Raw genomic sequence first — 8,491 nt, 5'->3', positions numbered from 1 at the left:
TGCTTGTTCCTGTTTTGGAGAAATGATCTACAACTATGACACGACAGCACTTTGCTTCCCAATTTCATTGCAAAATAATTGTGCTGTTTGCACTATGTGTTCAGTTTTTCATTTTGTCTTTCAAGGCAGAATTTTGTCTTAGCCCTGGGTTTCTGTAAACAGATAGGAATTCACTTACAGTTCTTTGTCCACTGAACTTATTTTTCAAGTTCACTTGGAGCATTCTTCTGCAATTAATAGATTCATGAGGGGCTAAGGTAAAAGCAGATCTTTGTTGCAGATTGTATCTGAACAAATTGCTTCTACTGAAAGCACAACAGGTAGTCTATTTGTTTAGCACAATTAATGCTGGTCCTGCCTGTGGGAATGAGAGGGACATATTGAAATTAACATAGGAAAAATGAAGGGAAGAATTCCAAATCAGTGACCCATATATCTGTTAGACTTAATGGTCTGGAACTGGCAGATAGGGTTTCTACAAATTACTAAACTTAAAATGTGTTGAGTTTGAGATACTTAAGCTGGATCTTAGATTATAGTTATTGAACATCCACTGAGATTGTTAGGTTTTCCAGTTTCTCTCAAATATTAAATTTGTATAATGAATTCCACTATTATGATGCTATTGTCGCTTGAACAGTAATGAACAAGAAATTAAAATATCAAGTGCCTAAACTTGCCATCCATTCTTTTTTTTTCAGTTTCAACAAATATCAATTTATAGGTAATCTGTTTCATTTAGAACTCCATCTAATGCCCTCCCCAACTCCACTTCAAATATTTCAAAGCAAACTATAGTTGACCATTTCACTCATATTTCTTAAAAACTTAACCATTATCATCAAATCAAAGATCAATTCGTTAAAATAAACAATCTAGTTGGTTCACTTTAAATCGAGATCCTCAGTAAGATCTATATATTACAAGTGGTTGCTCTTTTTCTTAATTTTTTAAATGTTTATTTATTTAAAAAAATTTAATGTTGATTTATTTTGAGAGAGAAAGAGACAGAGCATGACCAGTAGAGTGGCAGAGAGAGGGAGACACAGAAACTGAAGAAGGCTCAGGCTCCAACAGCACAGAGCCTTTTTATGCCGGGCTCAAACTCATGAAACATGAGATCACGACCTGAGCCGAAGTGGGAAGCGTAACCGACCAAACCACCGACGCACCCCTTTTTTTAAAAATTTCTTTAAATCTTTAAACATACCTTATTTTGAAGGCAGAAAGTGCACTTTTCTGATGGATTGAATGTGTAGTGTTGTATTTTGCCTGAGATATCAGAGTTAGGGTTTCCATCGAGTGAGATGCGGAAGACTGCAGGAATTGGGTGGGGGGGGGGGCAACATTGCTAAATTAAAAATAGTCTAGCATGGTAACATATTTAAAGTGTGGCACACGGTGGGGTGGCTGGGTGGCTCAGTCGGTTAAGCATCTGACTTTGGCTCAGGTCATGATCTCATGGTTGGTGGGTCCGAGCCCCACATCAAGCTCAGTGCTGATAGCTCAGAGCCTGGAGCCTGCCTAGGATTCTGTGTCTTCCTCTCTCTCTCCCCCTCCCCCACTTGCACTCTGTCTCTCTCTCTCTCAAAAACAAATAAACATAAAAAAATGTTTTCTTACATGAAAAAATAAAGTGTGGCACATGGAATTAAGCAATTATGAAGGGTTATCAATTTCTAAAAATATCAAGGACTAGCATATGGGAATAAATAGCTGAGGTAAAGTAGAGAGTAAGAGGATTTTGGACACAACAACCACATTTATCATGAACACAAATTAACCTTACTAAGGCCTATCACTTTGTTCCACTCCTCAACTGATTTTTCACAAAAAATTACTGGTATGCAGACAAGTGACTCAAGCACACTTACCTCATAAATACTCAAATTCATGCCTCTGCAAAATTAGATGCCTTCAGGATCTCCCCCAAAAGTTCTATATCCAGCGATGAACAGCCATGTGGTGTTGAGTGTCATGGGTACCATATTCCTCTTGCTTGAAATACCCCTAATATTCCTTCAAAAATCACATTCAAACCACTTATCCCATGAAGTTTTACTGGAAAAAAATTCCTGTACTATTCCTTCTGTTACTGTTCTTAGCACATGACAATTTACTTCTGAATGGTTTGCTTGCCAAATAGTTGTAAACAATATTGGGTTTAAGAAAAAGCCTCAAGGGGCGCCTGGGTGGCGCAGTCGGTTAAGCGTCCGACTTCAGCCAGGTCACGATCTCGCGGTCCGTGAGTTCGAGCCCCGCGTCAGGCTCTGGGCTGATGGCTCAGAGCCTGGAGCCTGTTTCCGATTCTGTCTCTCCCTCTCTCTCTGCCCCTCCCCCGTTCATGCTCTGTCTCTCTCTGTCCCAAAAATAAATAAACGTTGAAAAAAAATTAAAAAAAAATAAATAAAAAAAAAAAGAAAAAGCCTCAAATTAATACAGCTTTTATTGCATCTTTAACATATCACAAATAAGTCTGAAAAATCATCTGGACAACTCAGATCTTATTCATCAGCATTTTGGACTGTTCCTTTTTTTAGAAACAGAGACACCATCCCAAAATTTTCTGATATCCTTGCTTGTAACTGTTGTGGCTTGCTGTGTCAAAGCAGCTGAGTTTGATACAAGTTTGATGTCATTTCCTTCAAGAATTAACTCATCTTTCTGGGCCTCAGATACTGAATAAGCAACACCTGGCCTCATCCGAACCCTGCTGATATATTTTTCATCCCAGGAAATTTCGAATTTCAACGAGAACCATTCTCCTGAATTACAACGTTGATGGGGAAGTGAGCATACACAGACTTCATCTTGTAGTGAAGCCCAGTTTAACACCCTTGATCATGTTCTGTGCATGACTACGGATAGTGCAAACAGTAGCCAGTTCTTTCCTATTTCCCCACCATTTGTCAACTTGGAGCCTCTTCTTTTTCTTTCTAAGGAGACTGAGTTCTACATTGATGTAGTTGACATCCCTTAGCAGGTTTCCTCTGGGGCCTTCACAATAACAGTGTGTCCCTTCAGCACAATGTCAACATTTTCTGGAATATCAACAGTCTGATTGCTGAGAATGTTCTTCATTCTTGCAGCGGATGGGGCAGAGGGCCCATTTTATATTCTTAATATCGAAAACCACATATATCTCTATCAAAAAATTAATTGCGGGGTGCCTGGGTGGCTTAGTTGGTTAAATGCCCAACTCTTGATTTCAGCTCAAGTCATGATCTCATTGTTCATGAGTTTGAGCCCCTCATCAGGCTCTGTGCTGACATTGCAGAGCCTGCTTGGGATTCTCTCTCTCCCTCTCTCTCTGCCCCTTCCCTGCTCATGCTTGTGCTCTGTCTCTCTCTCTCTCTCAAAAATAAATAAGTTAAAAAAATTAATTTCAATATTCTTAAAAGTAGGTAGCCATTAGGGGCGCCTGGGTGATTCAGTCAGTTAAGCATCTGACTCTTGATTTCGGTTCAGGTCCTGATCTCACAGTAGTGAGACTGAGCGCCCCGAGTCAGGCTCCACGTTGGTTGTGGTGCCTTCTTAAGATTCTCTCTCTCTGTCTTTCTCTTTCACCCCCCACTCTTCCAGTGCCCCTCCCCTGCTCATATTCTCTCTACCTCTCCTTCTTAAAAAAAAAAAAGTAGCCATTATAAGGAATTCAGTTTTCTCAAGTAAATTTCTTTTATTCCATAGGTGTTTATAGGGTAGAATAAATTACTGAAAGAAGAAAGTTAGGAAAGGTAAATTTGTGAAACTTCAATTAACTAATAGGCTATATATAATGTTCCATTAAGTACATTTTATTAAGTGTATGTAGCATCATCATTTCCCTCTCCTTGCAAAAGTATTTTGAATTCACATACCTGGCTAGTGGGAAAGTAAAATGGTGCAGTTGCTTTGGAAAGTAGTCTGGCAGTTTTTTAAAAGGGTAAATATAGAGTTACCAAATGAACCAGCAATTCTAGCACTAAAGTCTATACCCAAGAGAAATGAAAGTATCTGTGTACATAAAAGTCTGTCCATAACTGTTCATAACAGCACTATTCATAATACACAGCAACATTACATTATTTATAATAGCCAAAGGTATAAACAATATAAATGTCCATAAATTTATAGAATACAGTGTATCTATCTATACAATGAAATACGATTTAGCAATAAAAAGGAATGAAGTACTGACATATACTACAACATGGATGAAACCTGAAAACTTTATGCTAAGTTAAAGATTGCATTCACAAAAGACCACATATGGTATGGTTGCGTTTACAGAAATGTCTAGAACATGTAAATCTATAGGGACAGAAAGTAAATTGGTGATTGTCTTGAACTGGGGTCCTGGAGGAATGGAAGGTCACCACTAAAGGGTATTTGATTTCTTTTGGGGGGTAATAAAAAGGTTCTAAAGTCAATTGTCATGACAGTTGCTTGACTCTGAATATGTTAAAAAATATTGAATTGGGGAGCCTGGGTGGTTCAGTTGGTTAAGCGTCCAAGTCTTGATTTTGGCTCAGGTGATGATCTTACAGTAGTGAGATCAAGCCCCAAGGAGAGCTGTATGCTGGCCATGGAGGCTGTTTAGGATTCTCTCACCCTCTCCCTCTGCCCCTCCCCAGCTCATGCTCCCTCTCTCTCTCTGTCTCAAAAAATTTTGGATTGTACACTCTAAATGGGTGATTTTTGTGATATATGAATTATATGTGAATAAAGCTATTACAAAAAGAATGTATTCCTTTCAGAACTAGCTTATAAAAAAATATTTCTCAAGAACCATGAAATACCTTAAGCAAAAAATAAAAATAAAAATAGCAAGATGAAGTGACATGGTACTAAATAGTATTATTAAATATTTAAGTTTGAAAAGTAGTAAGTAGAGAATATAATGTCATGAAACATTTTCAAGTCCACAGAGGAAAATACTACAATTTCTCAGCTTGAGAAATACATATTTTTATTGAGTAGTCAAACCAAGGGAATGTTTTTGAGTTATGAATCACTTGTATACACTCTTTCCTATTAAGTAAAACATAGACAAGTAATATCATTCATATTTTGACATATGGAAAATTACTATTAAGTTAAATGTACCTCACAGCACTGTAGTGACCAAAACGTTTCTGGGAGAAGTTAACTTGCTCCAAGTAGACAGCTTAAACTAGGCAAAATGATGCAGGGGCAGAGGATTTGGATTAAGAATCAGAAGACCTATTTTTAAAACTAGCTCTGATTTCTGTGGATTATTTAAACACTTAGCCTCAATTTCTTCTGTAAAATCATGGCAACTCCTAATTGAAAGAGTTGTTGTGAGGATCAAATTATATATCATATGCATATAAGAATACTCTACCACTGTAAGGTATAACAACTATTAGTAATCAATAATATTAATTATGTCATATTATTTAAATGTTAGTTATGATTAATCCAATATTACATTATATTACATTAATTAAATCCAATACAAGATTAAGTACAGTCATTACAATAAGTATTAATATAGTATTATTTATTAATATTAGTTTATTATTATTAAGCACTTGGGGAACCTGGTATCAGAATTCCAATACAGTAATCACCGGGAAGACCAAAGAGACAGAATTTGTATCTGTCTACTCTATCTATCCACCTACCTATCATCTCCAATATCTTTAACTGAAAAAGTTGAAATATTTTGAAGAACTGACTATTCTATTTTGTAAAGAAATTATGGGTATTTAATAGGACATATTATCAAGTTTATAGCAGAATCCATGTATGACTCCTTTATGTTCACTTAATCCTACCAAAATAAAAACCATTATGCTCCACGCCTTCAAGAAATAATAAAAAGCAGGACATAGTAAGAAATTTTCTGTTTTTCCGCTTTCTTACAGTATTCATACTCCCATTAAACTTACATTTTTCCCTCTTAAATTGATTTTTGCTTTTTGTATTTTTATAATTTTACTTTCTTAGCACAAATATAATACATGCTACAGAAAATATAGAAGATATGGACCAACAAAAAAAAAAGAAAACTGAAAATTCTTCCAATAACAGTGTGTTTGTACCTATCTCATACAGCAGCATAGTTGTGCTCTCTTTCATATGTTCAAATAAACATTTTTTTTCTGGTTTTCCTCCCTTCTCTGTCTTGCCTTTAAAAACTTTATTTGTAGTGTAGTGAGTAATATCTCTCTTTCCTACTTGACCTTGAAGGCAGATGTGTAATGCTTTTGTTAAACCTCTAAATTTTCTCATTTAAAAACATGGAAACAAAGATGAGTTGGCCATACGTTTGTGGGTCTACAAATTATGGAAAGAGCCTAAATGTCCATCAACTGATGAATGGATAAAGAAATTGTGGTATATATACACAATGGAATACTACGTGGCAATGAGAAAAAATGAAATATGGCCCTTTGTAGCAACGTGGATGGAACTGGAGAGTGTGATGCTAAGTGAAATAAGCCATACAGAGAAAGACAGATACCATATGGTTTCACTCTTATGTGGATCCTGAGAAACTTAACAGGAACCCATGGGGGAGGGGAAGGAAAAAAAAAAAAAAAAGAGGTTAGAGTGGGAGAGAGCCAAAGCATAAGAGACTGTTAAAAACTGAGAACAAACTGAGGGTTGATGGGGGGTGGGAGGGAGGGGAGGGTGGGTGATGGGTATTGAGGAGGGCACCTTTTGGGATGAGCACTGGGTGTTGTATGGAAACCAATTTGTCAATAAATTTCATATAAAAAAAAATAAAAACATGGAAACAAATGAAAAATGGAAGAGGTTTTATCATTGATTTTCTCTTTCTAATCACTATCATTTTCTGTTTATGTGGACCACCTGTTTCTCTACTTTCTTTTGATACCACATCATTAAAATGTAATAATTTTATTTTAGTACAGAGACATGTTTTTGTAAAAATTTGAAAAAAAAAAGAAAAAATATTAAGGAAAATAAGAAATCATTCTTCCTTCCTCATAGACAGTCAAATTTAATATATTCTGTATCTTTCCTTGTCATTAAAAAAACACACATAAAGGCACAAATTTTTAAACACCTAGATGTAGGGGCGCCTGGGTGGCTTGGTCGGTTAAGCGGCTCAGGTCATAATCTTGCAGTGCTGAGTGCCAGCCCCTCGTTGGGCTCTGTGCTGACAGAGCCTGGAGCCTCCAGCTCAGAGCCTGGAGCCTGCTTCGGATTCTGTCTCCCTCTCTCTCTGCCCCTCCCCCACTTGCGTTCTGTCTCTGTCTCTGTCTCTCTCTCTCTCAAAAATAAATAACCATAAAAAATGTAAACACGTAAATGTAAAACAGGTGCAATTTCTTTTTCAAGCTACAGAAATCTGGCGTGTAGAGAGAATTATCTGCACTAATCGAAGAGGACTTTTCTTAGCTGAGGTCTGTTCTGCCATGCCGCTTCTGCTTTTTTTTTTTTTTTTTTTTAGTAGATTCAAATGATCCAAACCCTGTTTGGTTGACTAAAAGATGTAGCTACTTTTCAGTTTTGGTTATGATTTGCTTTCCTCTTTGTTTGAAAGTTTTCAGTTCAATTCAAAATAGGTTGTTGTTATTTGGCTGTTGTTTTGTTTTGCTTTGCTTTACCCCTCACAGGCTATATCCAGTTCAAAGAAACTGGCTCATTGGTTCTTCCCACCTCTCAAAATAGACTTTGCCGTTGTTCATTTCTCCCTTCAGTGTTACCGAGCTTTCTAGAAAATAAAGATTTAATTCTGGGCACTGCTCTACAACAGCTTTTCAAGACATTTTCGTGACCAATCTTTAAGTAAAAACAGAGTCCTTAGTCATTTCATAAGTGCCTCACTGTTTGAACATTACCTGTAACAAAACAAGGGACTTGGAAACTTGAAATGCAAATGTAAAATTGCAACAGTTTTCAGATCTAGTTCAGGAGAAACTGAAAAGAGAAACAATATGTTGAAATTGGGATACAAAGTAAATGGAACTCATGATGATGAGGATGATGATGGTGATGGTGATGATTTAGGTTTATTTATTTATTTTGAGGAGGAGAGAGGCAGAGAGAGAGTGAGACAGAGAAGAATCCCAAGCCGACTCCATATGGTCAGCACAGATCCCCACTCAGGGTTCGAACCTAAACCGTGAGATTGTGACCAGAGCCAAAACCAGAGGTTTTAACTGACTGAGCCAACCAGGCACCCCCAGAACTCATATTATTTTCTATTTATTCTCATTTCCTTCATTTAGTACATGAAAACGCGATGATGTAAAACTGTTTTTGAAAAAAATATGTGTGTGTGTGTGTGTGTGTGTGTGTGTGTGTGTCTGTGCATCTTAAAGATGTTTAGGTCAAAACTTCATTTCTAGCTCCTAAACTTATTACAACATTCTTCTTTAAGAAGATAATTTTTTTCATCTGCCCTTTTCCCCACGACCTGCTTAGATTCTGCGGTTCATAATTTCAATAAATATCCTACCAATATTCTAAACCTTTTGTCCTTCTGTCTTTTTGTAACATTTCTCTGGCAAAA

The 8,491-nt window shown here is 36.7% G+C and overlaps 1 pseudogene; it reads right to left on the bottom strand.

The window, feature by feature from the left end:
* Positions 1 to 2,504: 2,504 nt before the first annotated feature.
* Positions 2,505 to 3,171, bottom strand: LOC124528906 (60S ribosomal protein L9-like; annotated as a pseudogene).
* Positions 3,172 to 8,491: the final 5,320 nt, after the last annotated feature.

This window comes from Lynx rufus, unplaced genomic scaffold, assembly GCF_022079265.1.
Source record: "Lynx rufus isolate CCGP_SWC_20201006 ecotype Redwood Valley unplaced genomic scaffold, mLynRuf1.p SCAF_6, whole genome shotgun sequence".
In the NCBI taxonomy this organism is placed as follows: domain Eukaryota; kingdom Metazoa; phylum Chordata; class Mammalia; order Carnivora; family Felidae; genus Lynx; species Lynx rufus.
This window is presented reverse-complemented; position numbering and strand designations above follow the sequence as displayed.